Below are 23,984 nucleotides of genomic sequence, written 5' to 3'. Positions count from 1 at the left end.
GGCAATTCAGCGCAGAGTACAGTAAAATCACACTGACAGGTTAGATGAGAGTAGATATATACACATAGAATAGGTATATATACATATATATATGTCAGGGAGACACCTATATATATATATTTATATTTAATGCAGCGTGAGATAGCTTTAAAGCTGGTAATTCAATTACCGGCTTTTGCTTTCTCCTTCACAAACCCGACATGATATGAGACCTGGTTTACATACAGTAAACCATCTCATATCACCATTTTTTTTGCATATTCCACACTACTAATGTTAGTAGTGTGTACAGTCATGGCCAGAAGTTTTGAGAATGACACCAAAATTATATTTTCACATGATCTGCTGCCCTCTGGTTTTTATTAGTGTTTGTCTGATGTTTATATCACATACAGAAATATAATTGCAATCATATTATGAGTACCAATAGGTTATATTGACAGTTAGAATGAGTTAATGCAGCAAGTCAATATTTGCAGTGTTGACCCTTCTTCTTCAAGACCTCTGCAATTCTCCCTGGCATGCTCTCAATCAACTTCTGGACCAAATCTTGACTGATAGCAGTCCATTCTTGCATAATCAATGCTTGCATTTTGTCAGAATTTGTTGGTTTTTGTTTGTGTCCACCCGTCTCTTGATGATTGACCACAAGTTCTCAATGGGATTAAGATCTGGTGAGTTTCCAGGCCATGGACCCAAAATTTCTATGTTTTGTTCCATGAGCCATTTAGTTATCACCTTTGCTTTATGGCAAGGTGCTCCATCATGCTGGAAAAGGCATTGTTGGGCGCCAAACTGCTCTTGGACGGTTGGGAGAAGTTGCTCTTGGAGGACATTCTGGTACCATTCTTTATTCATGGCTGTGTTTTTAGGCAAGACTGTGAGTGAGCCGATTCCCTTGGCTGAGAAGCAACCCCACACATGAATGGTTTCAGGATGCTTTACAGTTGGCATGAGACAAGACTGGTGGTAGCGCTCACCTCTTCTTCTCCGAATAAGCCGTTATCCAGATGTCCCAAACAATCGAAAAGGGGATTCATCAGAGAAAATGACTTTGCCCCAGTCCTCAGCAGTCCACTCCCTGTACCTTTTGCAGAATATCAGTCAGTCCCTGATGTTTTTTCTGGAGAGAAGTGGCTTCTTTGCTGCCCTCCTTGAAACCAAGCCGTGCTCAAAGAGTCTCCGCCTCACAGTGCGTGCAGAAGCACTCACACCAGCCTGCTGCCATTCCTGAGCAAGCTCGGCACTGCTGGTAGTCCGATCCCGCAGCTGAAACAGTTTTAAGATACGGTCCTGGCACTTGCTGGTCTTTCTTGGGCGCCCTGGAGCCTTTTTGACAACAATGGAAGCTCTCTCCTTGAAGTTCTTGATGATGCGATAGATTGTTGACTGAGGTGCAATCTTTCTAGCTGCGATACTCTTCCCTGCTAGGCCATTTTTGTGCAGTGCAATGATGGCTGCACGTGTTTCTTTAGAGATAACCATGGTTAACTGAAGAGAAACAATGATACCAAGCACCAGCCTCCTTTTAAAGTGTCCAGTGATGTCATTCTTACCTAATCATGACTGATTGATCGCCGGCCCTGTCCTCATCAACACCCACACCTGTGTTAAAAGGAGCAGCTAACATCGTTTTAGTGATTGATCCATTAAGGCAGGCCTGCAATGATGTTGAAATGTGTTTTGGGGTTTAAAGTTCATTTTCTGGGAAAATATTGACTTTGCAAGTACAGTAATTGCTGTTAAGCTGATCACTCAGGAGTATATGCAAATTGCCATTAGAAAAAATGAAGCAGTAGACTTTGGAAAAATAAATATTTGTCTCATTCTCAAAACTTTTGGCCATGACTGTATATGCAAAATTTGGGCGTTCTAGCTATTATATTTAAGGGTTAAATGGCGGAAAAAATTGGCGTGGGCTCCCGCGCAATTTTCTCCGCCAGAGTAGTAAAGCCAGTGACTGAGGGCAGATATTAATAGCCTGGAGAGGGTCCATGGTTATTGGCCCCCCCTGGCTAAAAACACCTGCCCCCAGCCACCCCAGAAAAGGCACATCTGGAAGATGCGCCTATTCTGGCACTTGGCCACTCTCTTCCCATTCCCGTGTAGCGGTTTACATCGTTGGACTTTACAGATCTGCGGAAGGTATGTATATTGTTGGTTTATTATGTTTTTTTTGTTACAGAACGAGGGTCTTCAGTGATTGGATTGGGCGTTAAATGAAATATTACAACAACCTTTGTTTTTATTTCATTAAAATAATTTTTAATAATGTGTGTGGTTTTTTTTAACCCTTTCATTCAATTGGATTAATAATGGATAGGTGTCATAATTGACGCCTCTCCATAATTAATTTGGCTTAATGTCACCTTACAATAGCAAGGTGGCATTAACCCTTCATTACCCCATATCCCACCGCTACACGGGAATGGGAAGAGAGTGGCCAAGTGCCAGAATAGGCGCATCTTCCAGATGTGCCTTTTCTGGGGTGGCTGGGGGCAGATGTTTTTAGCCAGGGGGGGGCCAATAACCATGGACCCTCTCCAGGCTATTAATATCTGCCCTCAGTCACTGGCTTTACTACTCTGGCGGAGAAAATTGCGCGGGAGCCCACGCCAATTTTTTCCGCCATTTAACCCTTAAATATAATAGCTAGAACGCCCAAATTTTGCACATACACACTACTAACATTAGTAGTGTGGAATATGCAAAAAAAATGGTGATATGAGATGGTTTACTGTATGTAAACCAGGTCTCATATCATGTCGGGTTTAGGAAGGAGAAAGCAAAAGGCGGGAATTGAATTACCAGCTTTAAAGCTGTCTCGCGCTGCATTAAATATAAATATATATATATATATATATATATATATATATATATAGGTGTCTCCCTGACATATATATATGTATATATACCTATTCTATGTGTATATATCTACTATAATCTAACCTGTCAGTGTGATTTTACTGTACTCTGCGCTGAATTACCGGCTTTTCAAAGGAGACCCGTGCGTAAAAATCGGACAGCAATACGGATGTCATACGGATGTTGCGTTAAAAAAAAATCGCATGACACTCGCATGACACTCGCATGGCACTCGCAGACGTTACATCAGTTTTTTCGGTCCGTAAATCGGACCGTTTTTTTCTCACAAAAGTGGAAATGAGCCCTAAGGCTATTTGCACACGTTCAGGATTTCTCGCAGAAAATTCCTGAGAAAAAACAGACATTTTGTGCAAGACATCCGCAAGAAAACCGCATGCGTTTTTGCCGCGGTTTTGACGCGTTTTTGCCGTGGTTTTTTCCGGACACTTCCCAATGCATTTTGTAGTGGGAAATCCGCAAAAAAAAAACGCAAAATTAATATACATGCTGCGGTTTTTACCATGATGCGTTTTTTCCGCGGACAAAAACCGCATCATGTGCACAAAACATGCAGAATTCATTCTAAATGATGGGATGCTTATTGTATGCATTTTTTTTTTTGCGGTTTTATAGCGTTTTTATCAGGAAAAACCGCGAAAAAAACGCAACGTGTGCACACAGCCTAAGGCCGGTTTCACACGTCAGTAGCTCCGGTACGTGAGGTGACAGTTTCCTCACGTACCGGCGCCACTGACACACGTAGACACATTAAAATCAATGCATTTGTGCAGATGTCATTGATTTTTTGCAGACCGTGTCTCCGTGTGCCAAACACGGAGACATGTCAGTGTTCATGGGAGCGCACGGTTTACACGGACCCATTAAAGTCAATGGGTCCGTGTAAAACACGTATCGCACACGGACGTTGTCCGTGTGCAGTCCGTGTGCCGTGCAGGAGACAGCGCTCCAGTAAGAGCTGTCCCCCCCAAATGGTGCTGAAGCCGCGATTCATATCTTCTGTGCAGCAGCGTTTGCTGTAAAGAAGATATGAATAATCCATTTTTTTAATGGTTTTTCGTGTTTAAAATGAAGCTCCATGTCCCCACCCCCTGTGACCCCCCCCCACTCACCCAGCTCCCTCGTTGGTTGTCGCTGCTTCCTGTTCTGGCCGCATCTTCTCCTGTATGCGGTTAAATTAACCCCTTTCTGACCTCGGACGGGATAGTACGTCCGAGGTCAGATCCCCTGCTTTGATGCAGGGCTCCGCGGTGAGCCCGCATCAAAGCCGGGAAATGTCAGCTGTTTTGAACAGCTGACATGTGCCCATAATAGGCGCGGGCAGAATCGCGATATGCCCGCACCTATTAACTAGTTAAATGCCGCTGTCAAACGCAGACAGCGGCATTTAACTACCACTTCCGGGAGGCCGGAAATGATCGCATCGCCGACCCCCGTCACATGATCGGAGGTCGGCGATGCTTCAGAATAGCAACCATAGAGGTCCTTGAGACCTCTATGGTTACTGATCCCCGGCAGCTGTGAGCGCCACCCTGTGGTCGGCGCTCACAGCACACCTGCAATTCTGCTACATAGCAGCGATCTGATGATCGCTGCTATGTAGCAGAGCCGATCGTGCTATGCATGCTTCTAGCCTCCCATGGAGGCTATTGAAGCATGGCAAAGGTAAAAAAAAAAAAAGTAAAAAAAAAAAGTGAAAAAAATATAAAAGTTTAAATCACCCCCCTTTCACCCCAATCAAAATAAATGAATTAAAAAAAAAATCAAATCTACACATATTTGGTATCGCCGCGCTCAGAATCGCCCGATCTATCAATTAAAAAAAAGCATTAACCTGATCACTAAATGGCGTAACGAGAAAAAAATGCGAAACGCCAGAATTACGTTTTTTTTGGTCGCCGCGACATTGCATTAAAATGCAATAACGGGCGATCAAAAGAACGTATCTGCACCAAAATGCTATCATTAAAAACGTCATCTCGGCACGCAAAAAATAAGCCCTCAACCGACCCCAGATCATGAAAAATGGAGACGCTACGAGTATCGGAAAATGGCACAATTTTTTTTTTTTTTTTTTAGCAAAGTTTGGAATTTTTTTTCACCACTTAGGTAAAAAATAACCTAGTCATGTTAGATGTCTATGAACTCGTACTGACCTGGAGAATCATAATGTCAGGTCAGTTTTAGCATTTAGTGAACCTAGCAAAAAAGCCAAACAAAAAACAAGTGTGGGATTGCACTTTTTTTGCAATTTCACCGCACTTGGAATTTATTTCCCGTTTTCTAGTACACGACATGCTAAAACCAATGATGTCGTTCAAAAGTACAACTCGTCCCGCAAAAAATAAGCCCTCACATGGCCAAATTGACGGAAAAATAAAAAAGTTATGGCTCTGGGAAGGAGGGGAGTGAAAAACGAACACGGAAAAACGAAAAATACCACGGTCATGAAGGGGTTAAACAGATATTGCGTTTAAAGCCGGGGTCACACTTGTGAGAAACTCGCGCGAGTCTCGCACCTCAATATCCGTTACTGCCACCTGCACTTGGACCGCAGTGTGCGGCTGCATGTATTTCTATGTAGCTGAACACTCCGGTCCCAAGTGCTGGCGGCAGTGTCGGGTATTGAGGCGAGACTCATGCGACTTTCTCGCAAGTGACCCCGGTCTAAAGCAGATTTTGTGTGTGTGTGTGTGTGTGTGTCTGTCTTTATTTAACTCTTCATGTACCATTTTATAATGTTTATTACTAAACATAGGGCTTGGTATTATCTATCTATCCATCTATCATCTTGAAAAAGGATAATGCATCCGAAACGTTGCCATGCCGTTTGGGCAATAAAGTCCACTTTTTTTTCTTCAATTTTTTGTGCCGTTTTCCTTTTTTTGTTCTTATTGCTGGAAACCATTAGACTACTAGTTGGGAAAGCTTTGCATGATACTTGAGGTAAAATCGGATGCTGTTCCAATTTTTTCCTATCCAACTATCTATCCATCTATCTATCATCTATCTATAGATATATCTATCTATCTATAGATATAAGGTAGATAGATAATAGATAGATGGATAGATTGATAGAGTAGATAGATCTATAGATAGATCTATCTGTGTGTAAACATTATTCTTCAATGGAGTATATAAATGAAGAGGTTGGACAAGAAATTACATCACAATTTTTTTTTGTTAAATAATAAATCTTTATTTAGCTTAAAAAAGTAAACAATCCCACATTAAAAAAGCATGAAAATCCGCATCAAAAACGCATCAAATCTGGGGTGATTTTTACCTTCGTTTTCTGCCAAGGGATGCAGAATCTGCGCAGAAAATTATACTCACCTGGGGGGGGGGGCGCTCCGGTCCGATGGGCGTCGCGGTCCGGTCCGGGGCCTCCCATCTTCTTACGATCATGTCCTCTTCTGGTCTTCACGCTGCGGCTCCGGTGCAGGCGTACTTCGTCTGCCCTGTTGAGGGCAGAGCAAAGTACTGCAGTGCGCAGGTGCCGGGAAAGGTCAGAGAGGCCCAGCACCTGTGCACTGCAGTACTTTGCTCTGCCCTCAACAGGACAAAGTACGCCTGCGCCGGAACCACAGCGTGACTACAAGAAGAGGACGTCATCCTATGAAGATGGGAGGCCCCAGACCGGACCGAGACTGTCATGATCCCAATGGCAGGGGATCACAAAAGGACAAGCACAAAAACAAAACAAGCTCTATGGTGATGGAAACTGAGCTGACCGCGATCCTGAACCTAAACACACAACTAGCAGTAGCCGGGGAACGTGCCTACGATGATTCCTAGACGTCTCGCGCCAGCCGAAGGATTAACTTCCCCTATAAGAAGAAACACAGACCTCACTTGCCTCCAGAGAAACACCCCACAGAAATAGCAGCCCCCCACATGTAATAACGGTGAAAAGAGAGGAAAGCACATACGTAGTTATGAAAATAGAATCAGCAAAAATGAGGCCCGCTAAAGCTAGATAGCAGAGGATACAAAAGTGAACTGCGCGGTCAGCGAAAAATCCTTCAAAAAACCATCCTGAAATTACTTGAACTCATGTGCCAACTCATGGAACATGAGGAGTAATTTCAGCCCACTAGAGCAACCAGCAGCAAGGAATCACATATCTGCAAGCTGGACTAAGACAAAAAGTAAGCAAAACGTGGAACAGGAAAATCAAAACTTAGCTTGTCCTGAAGATAACAGACGCAGGGAGCAGAGGTAAAAAGACACGCTGATTACATTGATAGCCGGCGAGGAAATGACAAAAAAGCCAGGTTAAATAGGAAACACCCATACCCTGATGGAACAGGTGGACACCAGAGACCGCAGAGAACACAAGTCACCCAGTACCATCTGTAACCACCAGAGGGAACCCAAAAACAGAATCCACAACAGTACCCCCCTTGAGGAGGGGTCACCGAACCCTCACGAGAACCACCAGGGCGACCAGGATGAGCCCTATGAAAAGCACGGACCAAATCGGCAGCATGAACATCAGAGGCAATCACCCAAGAATTATCCTCCTGACCATAACCCTTCCACTTGACCAAATACTGGAGTTTCCGTCTGGAAACACGAGAATCCAAGATCTTCTCCACAACATACTCCAATTCACCTTCCACCAGCAGCGGAGCAGGAGGCTCAAGCGAAGGAACAGGCTCAAGCGAAGGAACAACAGGTACCTCATACTTCCGCAACAACGACCGATGGAACACATTATGAATAGCAAACGATGCCGGGAGATCCAAACGAAACGACACAGGGTTAAGAATTTCCAAGATCCTATAGGGACCGATGAACCGAGGCTTGAACTTAGGAGAAGAGACCTTCATAGGAACAAAACGAGAAGACAACCACACCAAGTCCCCAACAAAAAGTCGAGGACCCACGCGGCGACGGCGATTAGCAAACTGCTGAGCCCTCTCCTGGGACAACTTCAAATTGTCAACCACATGACTCCAAATCCGATGCAACCTATCCACCACCATGTCCACTCCAGGACAATCAGAAGGCTCCACCTGACCAGAGGAAAAACGAGGATGAAACCCCGAATTACAAAAGGAGAAACCAAGGTAGCAGAACTAGCCCGATTATTAAGGGCAAACTCGGCAAGCGGCAAAAAGGAAACCCAGTCATCTTGATCAGCAGAAACAAAACACCTTAAATAAGTTTCTAAAGTCTGATTAGTTCGTTCCGTCTGGCCATTCGTCTGGGGATGGAATGCAGACGAAAAGGACAAATCAATGCCCATCTTAACACAGAATGTCCGCCAAAATCTAGACACAAACTGGGATCCCCTGTCAGAAACGATGTTCTCCGGAATGCCATGCAAACGGACCACGTTTTGAAAAAACAGAGGGACCAACTCAGAGGAGGAAGGTAACTTAGGCAAGGGTACCAGATGAACCATCTTAGAAAAGCGGTCACACACAACCCATATGACGGACATTTTGTGAGAGACAGGGAGATCCGAAATAAAGTCCATGGAAATGTGCGTCCAAGGCCTCTTCGGGATAGGCAAAGGTAACAACAATCCACTGGCCCGAGAACAGCAAGGCAAACTCCACAAGACTGCACGAAAGAACGCACATCCCTCGACAAGGAAGGCCACCAAAAAGACCTGGCCACCAAGTCTCTAGTACCAAATATTCCAGGATGACCTGCCAACACAGAAGAATGGACCTCGGAGATGACTCTACTGGTCCAATTATCCGGAACAAACAGTCTTTCAGGCGGACAACGATCAGGTTTATCCGCCTGAAACTCCTGCAAAGCACGTTGCAAGTCTGGGGAGACAGCCGACAAAATCACCCCATCCCTAAGGATACCAGTGGGCTCAGAATTTCCAGGGGAGTCAGGCACAAAACTCCTAGAAAGAGCATCCGCCTTCACATTCTTTGAACCTGGCAGGTATGAAACCACAAAATTGAAACGGGAGAAAAACAGTGACCAACGAGCCTGTCTAGGATTCAGACGCTTGGCAGACTCAAGGTACATCAGATTTTTGTGATCAGTCAAGACCACCACACGATGTCTAGCACCCTCAAGCCAATGACGCCACTCCTCAAATGCCCACTTCATGGCCAAAAGCTCCCGATTACCAACATCATAATTCCGTTCAGCGGGCGAAAATTTTCTAGAAAAGAACGCACATGGCTTCATCACTGAGCCATCGGAGCTTCTCTGTGACAAAACCGCTCCGATCTCGGAAGCATCAACCTCAACCTGAAAAGGAAGCGATGTATCTGGCTGACGCAACACAGGAGCAGAAGAAAACCGGCGCTTAAGTTCCTGAAAGGCCTCCACAGCCGCAGGAGACCAATCAGTAACATCAGCACCCTTTTTAGTCAAATCCGTCAAAGGCTTAACAACACTAGAAAAATTAGTTATGAAGCGACGATAATAATTAGCAAAGCCCAAGAACTTCTGTAGACTCTTAAGAGATGTAGGCTGCGTCCAGTCACAAATAGCCTGAACCTTGACGGGATCCATCTCAATAGAAGGGGAAAAAATATACCCCAAAAAAGAAATCTTCTGGACTCCAAAGAGACATTTAGAACCCTTTACAAACAAAGAATTGGCCCGCAGGACCTGAAACACCTTCCTGACCTGCTGAACATGAGACTCCCAGTCATCCGAAAAAGCCAAAACATCATCCAAATACACGATAATAAATTTATCCAGATATTCACGGAAAATATCGTGCATAAAAGACTGGAAGACAGAAGGAGCATTAGAAAGTCCAAAAGGCATCACCAAATACTCGAAATGGCCCTCAGGCGTATTAAATGCGGTTTTCCACTCATCACCCTGCCTTATCTGCACAAGATTATACGCACCCCGAAGATCAATCTTAGTGAACCATTTAGCCCCCTTAATGCGAGCGAACAAATCAGTCAACAATGGCAAAGGATACTGATATTTAACTGTAATCTTATTCAAAAGACGATAATCTATGCAAGGCCTCAAGGAACCATCTTTTTTGGGCACAAAAAAAAAACCTGCTCCCAAAGGGGACGAAGATGGACGGATATGTCCCTTTTCCAAGGACTCCTTAACATAATTCCGCATAGCAGTATGCTCTGGCACTGACAGATTGAACAAACGACCTTTAGGGAATTTACTGCCAGGAATCAAATCTATAGCACAATCGCAATCCCTGTGAGGAGGAAGCGAACTGAGCTTAGGCTCCTCAAAAACCTCCCGATAATCAGACAAAAATATCGGAACCTCAGAAGGAGTAGATGAAGCGATAGAAATCGGAGATGCATCATCATGAACCCCGTGACATCCCCAGCTTAACACAGACATTGTTTTCCAGTCCAGGACTGGGTTATGAGTTTGTAACCATGGCAGACCAAGCACTAAGACATCATGTAAATTATACAGTACCAGGAAGCGAATCACCTCCTGATGAACGGGAGTCATACGCATGGTCACTTGTGTCCAGTACTGAGGTTTATTCATAGCCAAAGGTGTAGAGTCAATTCCTTTCAAAGGAATAGGAACTTCCAGAGGTTCCAGACTAAACCCACAGCGATTGGCAAATGACCAATCCATAAGACTCAGGGCAGCGCCTGAATCCACATAGGCATCGACGGAAATGGATGATAATGAACAAATCAGCGTCACAGACAGAATGAACTTAGACTGTAAAGTACCAATGGCAACAGACTTATCAACCTTTTTTGTGCGTTTAGAGCATGCTGATATAACATGAGCTGAATCACCACAATAAAAACACAATCCATTTTTCCGCCTATAATTTTGCCGTTCACTTCTGGACTGAATTCTATCACATTGCATTATCTCAGGTGCCTGTTCAGAAGACACCGACAAATGGTGCACAGGTTTGCGCTCCCGTAAACGCCGATCAATCTGAATAGCCATAGTCATGGACTCATTCAGACCTGTAGGCGCCGGGAACCCCACCATAACATCTTTAATGGCCTCAGAAAGGCCATCTCTGAATTTTGCAGCCAGAGCGCACTCATTCCACTGAGTAAGCACCGACCATTTCCGAAATTTCTGACAATATATTTCTGCTTCATCTTGCCCCTGAGAGAGAGCCAATAAAGCTTTTTCAGCCTGAATCTCTAGGTTAGGTTCCTCATAGAGCAAACCCAATGCCAGAAAAAACGCATCCACATTGAGCAACGCAGGATCCCCTGGTGCCAATGCAAATGCCCAATTCTGAGGGTCACCCCGCAGGAAAGATATAACAATCTTGACCTGCTGAGCAGGGTCTCCAGAGGAGCGAGATTTCAAGGAAAGAAACAACTTGCAATTGTTCCTAAAATTCAGAAAACTAGATCTATCTCCAGAAAAAAACTCTGGGACAGGAATTCTAGGTTCAGACATAGGCGTATGTACAACAAAATCTTGTATATTTTGAACCTTAGCAGCAAGATTATTCAGGCTGGAAGCCAAACTCTGGACGTCCATGATAAACAGCTGAGGTCAGAGCCATTCAAGGATTAAGAGGAGGAAAGAAACAGTCAAGCTGCAATTAAGGCTAGGCAGCAAACACTGAGGAGGGGGAAAAGAAAAAAAAAAAAAAAAAACTTCCTCAGACTACTTTTCCTCCTACTTCAGCCAAAACGATGACCAATTTTTTCGGGCCGGCTATACTGTCATGATCCCAATGGCAGGGGATCACAAAAGGACAAGCACAAAAACAAAACAAGCTCTAGGGTGATGGAACCTGAGCTGACCGCGATCCTGAACCTAAACACACAACTAGCAGTAGCCGGGGAACGTGCCTACGATGATTCCTAGACGTCTCGCGCCAGCCGAAGGATTAACTTCCCCTATAAGAAGAAACACAGACCTCACTTGCCTCCAGAGAAACACCCCACAGAAATAGCAGCCCCCCACATGTAATAACGGTGAAATGAGAGGAAAGCACATACGTAGTTATGAAAATAGAATCAGCAAAAATGAGGCCCGCTAAAGCTAGATAGCAGAGGATACAAAAGTGAACTGCGCGGTCAGCGAAAAACCCTTCAAAAAACCATCCTGAAATTACTTGAACTCATGTGCCAACTCATGGAACATGAGGAGTAATTTCAGCCCACTAGAGCAACCAGCAGCAAGGAATCACATATCTGCAAGCTGGACTAAGACAAAAAGTAAGCAAAACGTGGAACAGGAAAATCAAAACTTAGCTTGTCCTGAAGATAACAGACGCAGGGAGCAGAGGTAAAAAGACACGCTGATTACATTGATAGCCGGCGAGGAAATGACAAAAAAGCCAGGTTAAATAGGAAACACCCATACCCTGATGGAACAGGTGGACACCAGAGACCGCAGAGAACACAAGTCACCCAGTACCATCAGTAACCACCAGAGGGAGCCCAAAAACAGAACTCACAACACGAGACGCCCATCGGACAAGACCACAGCGGACCGCCCCTGAGTGAGTATAATCTAACCTCTTTTTCTCATCTTTCAGGTAATATCGTGGGCTTATCTACAGCATTCGAGTGCTGTAGATAAGCCCCTAATGCCGGTGGGCTTAGCTCAACTTCCATTTTGGGGGTGGCAGGTTCCCTTTAAGCCGTAAGCATATGCACCGAAAAACAGAAGATAATGAATTAAACCGGACAAGTGACATGTGGTAAAACAAGGAAGTTCTTCAGCTGTTCATGGACGCAGGGTGAACTCAAGTCACCCACAGCATTTGTAATAAGATCAGTACCTCAGCGCTCTGTTCACATGACCATTCGATGTCACATACTCAGAGGGTCCGGCACTCTAGATGACACTGCATCTCTCGCGCCATCTTTGCTCTGTGCACATGCTCGCTAGGTTTAACCAAGGGATGTATTTTCGGTTTTGCGTTTTCATTTTTTCCTCCCCTTCTTCCCAGAGCCATAACTTTTTAAATTTTTGGTAAAAATTGCCATGTGAGGGCTTGTTTTTTGTGGAACGAGTTGTACTTTTGAACGACACCTTTTGTTTTACCATGTCGTCTACTCGAAAAGGGGAAAAGGTTCCCGCACTTGTTTTTTGTTTGGCTTTTTTGCAAGGTTAACTAAATGCTAAAACTGACCTGCCATTATGGTGCTCCAGGTCATTACAAGTTCATAGACACCAAACATGTCTAGGTTCTTTTTTTATCTAAGTGGTAAAAAAAAATTCTAAACTTTGCTAAAAGAAAAAAAAAAAAAAACAATTGCGCAATTTTCCGAGACCCATTAGTGTCTCCATTTTTTGCGCACAGAGCTGATGTTTTTAATGATACCACTTTTGTGCAGATACGATCTTTTGATCGCCCGTTATTGCATTTTAATGCAATGTCGCAGCGATCAATAAAAAAGTAATTCTGGCGTTTCTATTTTTTTCACGCTACGCTGTTTAGTGATCAGGTTAATCCTTTTTTTATTGATAGACTGGGTGATTTTGAACGTGGCGTTACCAAATATGTGTATGTTTGCTTTTTTTTTCATTGTTTAATTTTGAATAGGGAAAAAGGAGGGTGATTTGAACTTTTATATTTTTTTTCATATTTTGAAAAACATTTTTTTTTTTCACTTTTGCCATTCTTTTAATAGTCTCCATGAGAGATTAGAAGCTGATACAACCCGATCGCCTCTGCTACATACAGGCGATGATCAGATCGCCTCTATGTACACTCCCTGACAGAAGTTATGTCGCTTATCCATGTTATGTAAATAAAAGCTTATAACCTGACGTTAAATTCATCCATTGGTTGTATAAATTATTCTTTTGAAAGCTGAAACCTTCCAAAATGTGGTTTAGGTTAAGAAAATAAATTGGCATCAATGCAGAAATATTGATCAGTTAATGAACACAGAATGGTCAGATTTTGGCAAGACAAAGGTTTTGTCACCTGGTCATATTCACCCAATTCTAGTTTACATCCTCACCTGTGCTCTGTAAATGATCGGTTAGTGTGTGTGTATAAAATGAACCGACGCATGCAGAAGCATCCGCATATAGCGGCAAGACCTGCGTACCTAATGTTAAAGAAAGGTATGCAGGCCGCATGCTGAAGTAGGCGGAGCTAGCGGCAGAGGTGCAGCTGAGGGCGGGGCTTCATGGAGGAAGTCCGCAGATCAGCAAAACGCGAATGTGAAACCGGCCTAAATCATTGTTGAACCGCATGGATGCAGTCCTTCAAGCTCATGGAAGTCACACAAAATATTATATATGACTCTAATAGCACCACAACTTCATTCACCAATGTTATGCAACATATATTTGTATTTTAAGTTAATTATTTGTTTGAATATCACATTACTTTCTGTGGGCAACAAAATTTTTGTCTTGCCAAAATCTGACCATTCTGTGTCCATTAACTCAGAGGTCCCCAACTCTAGTCCTCAAGGCCCACCAACAGGTCATGTTTTCAGGATTTCCTTTGCATTGCACAGGTGATGGAATTATTACCTGGGCAAGACTAAGGAAATCCTGAAAACATTACCTGTTGGTGGGCCTTGAGGACTGGAGTTGGGGACCTCTGCATTAACTGATCAATATTTCTGCATTGTTGCCAATTTATTTTCTTAACTTACACCACATTTCGGAGGGTTTCAGCTTTCAAAAGAATAATTTATAGAACCAATGGATGAATTTAACGTCAGGTTATAAGCTTTTATTTACATAACATGGAAAATCGACATAACTTCTGTCAGGAAGTGTAGCTGCATATATATATACAGTGGGGCAAAAAAGTATTTAGTCAGTCAGCAATAGTGCAAGTTCCACCACTTAAAAAGATGAGAGGCGTCTGTAATATACATCATAGGTAGACCTCAACTATGGGAGACAAACTGAGAAAAAAAAATCCAGAAAATCATATTGTCTGTTTTTTTAACATTTTTTTTTGCATATTATGGTGGAAAATAAGTATTTGGTCAGAAACAAACAATCAAGATTTCTGGCTCTCACAGACCTGTAACTTCTTCTTTAAGAGTCTCCTCTTTCCTCCACTCATTACCTGTAGTAATGGCACCTGTTTAAACTTGTTATCAGTATAAAAAGACACCTGTGCACACCCTCAAACAGTCTGACTCCAAACTCCACTATGGTGAAGACCAAAGAGCTGTCAAAGGACACCAGAAACAAAATTGTAGCCCTGCACCAGGCTGGGAAGACTGAATCTGCAATAGCCAACCAGCTTGGAGTGAAGAAATCAACAGTGGGAGCAATAATTAGAAAATGGAAGACATACAAGACCACTGATAATCTCCCTCGATCTGGGGCTCCACGCAAAATCCCACCCCGTGGGGTCAGAATGATCACAAGAACGGTGAGCAAAAATCCCAGAACCACGTGGGGGGACCTAGTGAATGAACTGCAGAGAGCTGGGACCAATGTAACAAGGCCTACCATAAGTAACACACTACGCCACCATGGACTTAGATCCTGCAGTGCCAGACGTGTCCCACTGCTTAAGCCAGTACATGTCCGGGCCTGTCTGAAGTTTGCTAGAGAGCATTTGGATGATCCAGAGGAGTTTTGGGAGAATGTCCTATGGTCTGATGAAACCAAACTGGAACTGTTTGGTAGAAACACAACTTGTCGTGTTTGGAGGAAAAAGAATACTGAGTTGCATCCAGCAAACAACATACCTACTGTAAAGCATGGTGGTGGAAACATCATGCTTTGGGGCTGTTTCTCTGCAAAGGGGCCAGGACAACTGATCCGGGTACATGAAAGAATGAATGGGGCCATGTATCGTGAGATTTTGAGTGCAAAACTCCTTCCATCAGCAAGGGCATTGAAGATGAAACGTGGATGGGTCTTTCAACATGACAATGATCCAAAGCACACCGCCAGGACAACAAAAGAGTGGCTTCGTAAGAAGCATTTCAAGGTCCTGGAGTGGCCTAGCCAGTCTCCAGATCTCAACCCTATAGAAAACCTTTGGAGGGAGTTGAAAGTCCGTGTTGCCAAGTGAAAAGCCAAAAATATCACTGCTCTAGAGGAGATCTGCATGGAGGATTGGGCCAACATACCAACAACAGTGTGTAGCAACCTTGTGAATACTTACAGAAAACGTTTGACCTCTGTCATTGCCAACAAAGGATATATTACAAAGTATTGAGATGAAATTTTGTTTCTGACCAAATACTTATTTTCCACCATAATATGCAAATAAAATGTTAAAAAAACAGACAATGTGATTTTCTGGATTTTTTTTTCTCAGTTTGTCTCTCATAGTTGAGATCTACCTATGATGTAAATTACAGACGCCTCTCATCTTTTTAAGTGGTGGAACTTGCACTATTGCTGACTGACTAAATACTTTTTTGCCCCACTGTATATATATATATTACATCTTTTACTAGCACTTGCGGATTACTGCAACATTTTTTCAAACTGAGTGTTTTTGGTTTTACTATTCTCTTTTGTGTCTTCAGGTTTCTTGGTGGTGTGTGAACATGATCATACAGACTTGTTCACTGTGCAAGTAGCCCATGTGTTCCTGTTTCCATAATTGTTCTCTTGTGTCTACAAGACTGGGGAGTTCCATCACTCCTCTTGGGCTATCTGCACAAAAGCTGTTCTACCCTGTATGCACACATGGATTTTTCCTCTCTGAACCCTGTTCACACAGGTTATATACAGATGATCAGGTTTTTAAATACATCAGATAGGAATTGCATACATTAGTTAGGACTGCTCTGATAAGGGTATACCGTGAAGATTGGTAGAGCAGCTTAGTATACATTTTTTGCAAAAAACGTATCAACCAAATACCCTGTTTTTTACATCTTTTACTAGCACTTGCGGATTACTGCAACATTTTTTCAAACTGAGTGTTTTTGGTTTTACTATTCTCTTTTGTGTCTTCAGGTTTCTTGGTGGTGTGTGAACATGATCATACAGACTTGTTCACTGTGCAAGTAGCCCATGTGTTCCTGTTTCCATAATTGTTCTCTTGTGTCTACAAGACTGGGGAGTTCCACCACTCCTCTTGGGCTATCTGCACAAAAGCTTTTCTACCCTGTATGCACACATGGATTTTTCCTCTCTGAACCCTGTTCACACAGGTTATATACAGATGATCAGGTTTTTAAATACATCAGATAGGGATTGCATACATTAGTTAGGACTGCTCTGATAAGGGTATACCGTGAAGATTGGTAGAGCAGCTTAGTATACATTTTTTGCAAAAAACGTATCAACCAAATACCCTGTTTTTTACATCTTTTACTAGCACTTGCGGATTACTGCAACATTTTTTCAAACTGAGTGTTTTTGGTTTTACTATTCTCTTTTGTGTCTTCAGGTTTCTTGGTGGTGTGTGAACATGATCATACAGACTTGTTCACTGTGCAAGTAGCCCATGTGTTCCTGTTTCCATAATTGTTCTCTTGTGTCTACAAGACTGGGGAGTTCCACCACTCCTCTTGGGCTATCTGCACAAAAGCTGTTCTACCCTGTATGCACACATGGATTTTTCCTCTCTGAACCCTGTTCACACAGGTTATATACAGATGATCAGGTTTTTAAATACATCAGATAGGGATTGCATACATTAGTTAGGACTGCTCTGATAAGGGTATACCGTGAAGATTGGAAGGAAAAAAAGTGATTTCCTGTTTGCAGATAGTGTATGTGCACAGTCCGTAAACGCTGCGAGTTGGACGCTGCATACATCTGCAGCGTCCAACCTGCAGCAGCCAGATGTTACAGCATTCCAAGAAATCCCATCTTCACTATGTGTTCAAAGATGCAGGCAGAAGACCCGCGTTAACGGACATGTGGCTCGTCTTTATAGACTGCAGCAAGTCTGTTTATGATGTGGAGTGTTGTGAATTCTGTGGCTGAATTCACTCCTGTGGTCACAAGTGGTATTGCAGCCTCTGGGCTTCCTCCCTCAGGTGTTTTGGTGAGCTCGTTGGCTGCCTTGCTATTTAACTCCACCTGAGTCTGTCTTCCTTGCTCCTTGTCAATGTTCCAGTGTTGGATCTGAGCTACTGCATCTTTCCTGTGGCCTGCTGCTCTGCTAGATAAGTGCTACTTTGTTTTTGTTTCCGTTTTTTCTGTCCAGCTGTGCTATTCTCTTTTGCTGGAAGCTCTGAGACGCAATGGGTGCACCGCCGTGCTGTTAGTTCGGCACGGTGGGTCTTTTTGCCCCCCTTTGCGTGGTCTTGCTTTAGGGTTTTTTGTAGACTGCATAGTTCTCTTTGCTATCCTCGCTCTGTCTAGAATATCGGGCCTCACTTTGCTGAATCTATTTCATTCCTACGTTTTGTCTTTTCATCTTGCTAACAGTCATTATATGTGGGGGGCTGCCTATTCCTTTGGGGTATTTCTCTGAGGCAAGTCAGGCTTGTATTTCTATCTTCAGGCTAGTCAGCTCCTCAGGCAGTGCCGAGTTGCATAGGTAGTGTTAGGCGCAATCCACTGCTGCTTTTAGTTGTGTGAGGATAGGTTCAGGTATTGCAGTCTGCAGAGATTCCACGTCTCAGAGCTTGTTCTATTGTTTTTGGGTTATTGCCATATCACTGTATGTGCGCTGATTACTGCACACTGTGTTGCCTGATAGCACAGCATAACAGTACAAGGAGCCACACCAATGATTCTTAATAGAGGGAAAAAAGGAAGTCCTGACATCATTTTTTTTTTTTTTTTTCCTCAGTTCTGTCTTCAGTTTTTTTTTTTTCCCCTAGACATTAGAGTGCTTCAGGACACAGCTGTGGACATGGATATTCAGGCTCTGTGCTCCTCAATGGATAATCTCGTTATAAATGTACAAAAGATTCAAGATACTATTGATCAGAAATCTATGCTAGAACCAAGAATTCCTATTCCTGATTTGTTTTTTGGTGACAGAACTAAGTTCCTGAGCTTCAAAAATAATTGTAAGCTATTTCTGGCCTTGAAACCTCATTCTTCTGGTAATCCTATTCAACAGGTTTTGATTATTATTTCTTTTTTGCGCGGCGACCCTCAAGACTGGGCATTTTCTCTTGCGCCAGGAGACCCTGCATTGAGTAGTGTCGATGCGTTTTTCCTGGCACTCGGATTACTGTACGATGAGCCTAATTCAGTGGATCAGGCTGAGAAAAATTTGCTGGCTTTATGCCAGGGTCAGGATGATGTAGAAGTATATTGTCAGAAATTTAGGAAGTGGTCAGTACTCACTCTGTGGAATGAATCTGCGCTGGCAGCTTTGTTCAGAAAGGGTCTCTCTGAAGCTCTTAAGGATGTCATGGTGGGATTTCCTATGCCTGCTGGTTTGAATGAGTCTATGTCCTTGGCCATTCAGATCGGTCGTCGCTTGCGCGAGCGTAAATCTGTGCACCATCTGGCGGTATTGTCTGAGAGTAAACCTGAGCCTATGCAGTGCGACAGGACTATGACTAAAGTTGAACGGCAAGAACACAGACGTCTGAACAGGCTGTGTTTCTACTGTGGTGATTCCACTCATGCTATTTCTAATTGTCCTAAGCGCACTAGGCGGTTCGATAGCTCTGCCGTCATTGGTACTGTACAGTCCAAATTCCTTCTGTCCATTACCTTGATATGCTCTTTGTCATCGTATTCTGTCATGGCGTTTGTGGATTCAGGCGCTGCCCTGAATCTTATGGATTTGGATTATGCTAAACGTTGTGGATTTTTCTTGGAGCCTTTGCGGTGTCCTATTCCGTTGAGAGGAATTGATGCTACACCTTTGGCCAAGAATAAGCCTCAATACTGGGCCCAGCTGACCATGTGCATGGCTCCTGCACATCAGGAAGTTATTCGCTTTCTGGTACTGCATAATCTGCATGATGTGGTCGTGTTGGGGTTGCCATGGCTTCAAACCCATAATCCAGTATTAGATTGGAACTCTATGTCGGTATCCAGCTGGGGTTGTCAGGGAGTACATGGTGATGTTCCATTTTTGTCTATTTCGTCATCCATTCCTTCTGACATCCCAGAGTTCTTGTCTGACTTTCAGGATGTATTTGAAGAGCCCAAGTCTGATGCCCTACCTCCGCATAGGAATTGTGATTCTGCTATCAATTTGATTCCTGGTAGTAAATTCCCTAAGGGTCGTTTATTTAATTTGTCCGTGCCTGAACACACCGCTATGCGCAGTTATGTGAAAGAATCCCTGGAGAAGGGACATATTCGCCCATCGTCATCACCATTGGGAGCAGGGTTCTTTTTTGTAGCCAAAAAGGATGGTTCGCTAAGACCGTGTATTGATTACCGCCTTCTTAATAAGATCACTGTTAAGTTTCAGTATCCCTTGCCATTGATATCTGACTTGTTTGCTCGGATTAAGGGGGCTAGTTGGTTTACTAAAATTGATCTTCGTGGTGCGTATAATCTGGTAAGAATCAGGCAGGGAGATGAATGGAAAACGGCATTTAATACGCCCGAGGGTCATTTTGAGTATCTGGTGATGCCGTTCGGACTTGCCAATGCTCCATCTGTTTTTCAGTCTTTTATGCATGACATTTTCCGTGAGTATCTGGATAAATTCCTGATTGTTTACTTGGATGACATTTTGATCTTCTCTGATGATTGGGAGTCTCATGTGAAGCAAGTCAGAAAGGTTTTCCAGGTACTGCGTGCTAATTCCTTGTTCGTGAAGGGATCAAAGTGTCTCTTCGGTGTGCAGAAAGTTTCATTTTTGGGGTTCATCTTTTCCCCTTCTACTATCGAGATGGATCCGGTTAAGGTCCAGGCCATCCAGGATTGGACTCAGCCGACATCTCTGAAAAGTCTGCAGAAATTCCTGGGCTTTGCTAATTTTTATCGTCGCTTCATCTGTAATTTTTCTAGCATTGCCAGACCATTGACCGATTTGACCAAGAAGGGTGCTGATTTGGTTAATTGGTCTTCTGCTGCCGTGGAAGCTTTTCAGGAGTTGAAGCGTCGTTTTTGCTGTGCCCCTGTGTTGTGTCAACCAGATGTTTCTCTTCCGTTCCAGGTCGAGGTTGATGCTTCTGAGATTGGAGCAGGGGCGGTTTTGTCACAGAGAGGTTCTGGTTGCTCAGTGTTGAAACCATGTGCTTTCTTTTCCAGGAAATTTTCTGCTGCTGAGCGTAATTATGATGTGGGCAACCGAGAGTTGCTGGCCATGAAGTGGGCATTCGAGGAGTGGCGTCATTGGCTTGAGGGAGCTAAGCATCGCGTGGTGGTATTGACTGATCATAAGAATCTTACTTATCTCGAGTCTGCCAAGCGCTTGAATCCTAGACAGGCCCGTTGGTCGTTATTTTTTGCTCGTTTTGATTTTGTGATTTCGTACCTTCCGGGCTCTAAAAATGTGAAGGCGGATGCTCTGTCTAGGAGTTTTGTGCCCGACTCTCCGGGGTTATCTGGGCCGGCGAGTATCCTCAAGGAAGGAGTCATTGTGTCTGCCATCTCTCCTGATTTGCGGAGAGTGTTGCAGAAATTTCAGGCTAATAAACCTGATCGTTGTCCGGCCGAGAAACTGTTCGTCCCTGATAGGTGGACTAGTAAAGTTATCTCTGAACTTCATTGTTCGGTGCTGGCTGGTCATCCAGGAATCTTTGGTACCAGAGAGTTAGTGGCTAGATCCTTCTGGTGGCCATCTCTGTCACGGGATGTGCGTGCTTTTGTGCAGTCCTGTGGGATTTGTGCTAGGGCTAAGCCCTGCTGTTCACGTGCCAGTGGGTTGCTTTTGCCCTTGCCGGTCCCGAAGAGGCCTTGGACACATATTTCGATGGATTTCATTTCTGACCTTCCCGTTTCTCAAAAGATGTCGGTCATTTGGGTGGTCTGTGATCGCTTTTCTAAAATGGTCCATCTGGTGCCCTTGGTTAAATTGCCTTCCTCCTCTGATTTGGTGCCTTTGTTCTTCCAGCATGTGGTTCATTTGCATGGCATTCCTGAGAATATTGTTTCTGAGAGGTTCCCAGTTTGTCTCGAGGTTCTGGCGAGCCTTTTGTGGTAGGATGGGCATTGACCTATCTTTTTCCTCGGCCTTCCATCCTCAGACTAATGGCCAGACCGAACGAACCAATCAGACCTTGGAAACATATCTGAGATGTTTTGTTTCTGCAGACCAGGATGATTGGGTGTCATTTTTGCCGTTGGCTGAGTTCGCCCTTAATAATCGGGCCAGCTCGGCTACCTTGGTCTCTCCATTTTTCTGCAATTCTGGGTTCCATCCTCGTTTCTCTTCAGGACAGGTTGAGTCTTCGGACTGTCCTGGTGTGGATTCTGTGGTGGACAGGTTGCAGCAGATCTGGACTCAGGTAGTGGACAATTTGACCTTGTCCCAGGAGAAGGCTCAGCTTTTCGCTAATCGTAGACGCCGTGTTGGTCCCCGACTTCGTGTTGGGGATCTGGTTTGGTTATCTTCTCGTCATATTCCTATGAAGGTTTCCTCTCCTAAATTTAAACCTCGTTTTATTGGTCCGTATAGGATTTCTGAGATTCTCAATCCGGTGTCTTTTCGTCTGACCCTCCCAGACTCCTTTTCCATACATAATGTATTCCATAGGTCGTTGTTGAGAAGATACATGGCACCTATGGTTCCATCTGTGGAGCCTCCTGCCCCTGTTTTGGTGGAGGGGGAATTGGAGTATATTGTGGAGAAAATTTTGGATTCTCGTGTCTCTAGACGGAAACTCCAGTATCTGGTCAAATGGAAGGGTTATGCTCAGGAGGATAATTCCTGGGTTTTTGCCTCTGATGTCCATGCCCCAGATCTTGTTCGTGCCTTTCATGTGGCAGATCCTGGTCGGCCTGGGGGTTCTGGTGAGGGTTCAGTGACCCCTCCTCAAGGGGGGGGTACTGTTGTGAATTCTGTGGCTGAATTCACTCCTGTGGTCACAAGTGGTATTGCAGCCTCTGGGCTTCCTCCCTCAGGTGTTTTGGTGAGCTCGTTGGCTGCCTTGCTATTTAACTCCACCTGAGTCTGTCTTCCTTGCTCCTTGTCAATGTTCCAGTGTTGGATCTGAGCTACTGCATCTTTCCTGTGGCCTGCTGCTCTGCTAGATAAGTGCTACTTTGTTTTTGTTTCCGTTTTTTCTGTCCAGCTGTGCTATTCTCTTTTGCTGGAAGCTCTGAGACGCAATGGGTGCACCGCCGTGCTGTTAGTTCGGCACGGTGGGTCTTTTTGCCCCCCTTTGCGTGGTCTTGCTTTAGGGTTTTTTGTAGACTGCATAGTTCTCTTTGCTATCCTCGCTCTGTCTAGAATATCGGGCCTCACTTTGCTGAATCTATTTCATTCCTACGTTTTGTCTTTTCATCTTGCTAACAGTCATTATATGTGGGGGGCTGCCTATTCCTTTGGGGTATTTCTCTGAGGCAAGTCAGGCTTGTATTTCTATCTTCAGGCTAGTCAGCTCCTCAGGCAGTGCCGAGTTGCATAGGTAGTGTTAGGCGCAATCCACTGCTGCTTTTAGTTGTGTGAGGATAGGTTCAGGTATTGCAGTCTGCAGAGATTCCACGTCTCAGAGCTTGTTCTATTGTTTTTGGGTTATTGCCATATCACTGTATGTGCGCTGATTACTGCACACTGTGTTGCCTGATAGCACAGCATAACAGTGGAGACACTCAGTCCCCGAGGCATAAATTACCCATACACTATCATTAGGTAAACGCGCATCTAATTATTAGTTAAATGCATAATAACTGCGGAAATGCAGCTTACTACGCATGTGTACTAATTTACATAGGTCGTATCTTGTGTAACATCCGGAAGTACATAACAGGCCGTTGTTACACTTGTGAGTGTGATGTGACAAACTTGCGAAAGTCTCTCGCATCAACACCTGGCACTGCCACTGGCACTCGGACCGGCATGCGCAGCTGCATAGAAATACCTGCAGCCGCACACTCTGGTCCCGAGTGCCGGGTGTTGATGCGAGAAACTAGCGCAAGTTTCTCACATCACACTCACAAGTGTGACAACGGCCACACAGGAAGTTTCTGAAAGCAGAGAGAGTTATATGTAATGTCGTTTCCTTTTTTAATAAATAATTTTTTATTTTTTTTTTAAATGGTGTGGGCTCCCATAAAATTTTCCAAACCAGCAGAGGGAAAGCCAGCGACTGGGGATAGATGTTTATAGCCTGGGAAGGGGGCAATACCCACAGAGCTTCCCAGGCTATTAATATAGGCTCACAGCTGTATATTTAGCCTTTACT

Source organism: Ranitomeya imitator, chromosome 1 (assembly GCF_032444005.1).
Source record: "Ranitomeya imitator isolate aRanImi1 chromosome 1, aRanImi1.pri, whole genome shotgun sequence".
Classification (NCBI taxonomy): domain Eukaryota; kingdom Metazoa; phylum Chordata; class Amphibia; order Anura; family Dendrobatidae; genus Ranitomeya; species Ranitomeya imitator.
The sequence above is the reverse complement of the archived record's forward strand: the minus strand, read 5'-3'. Positions refer to the sequence as shown.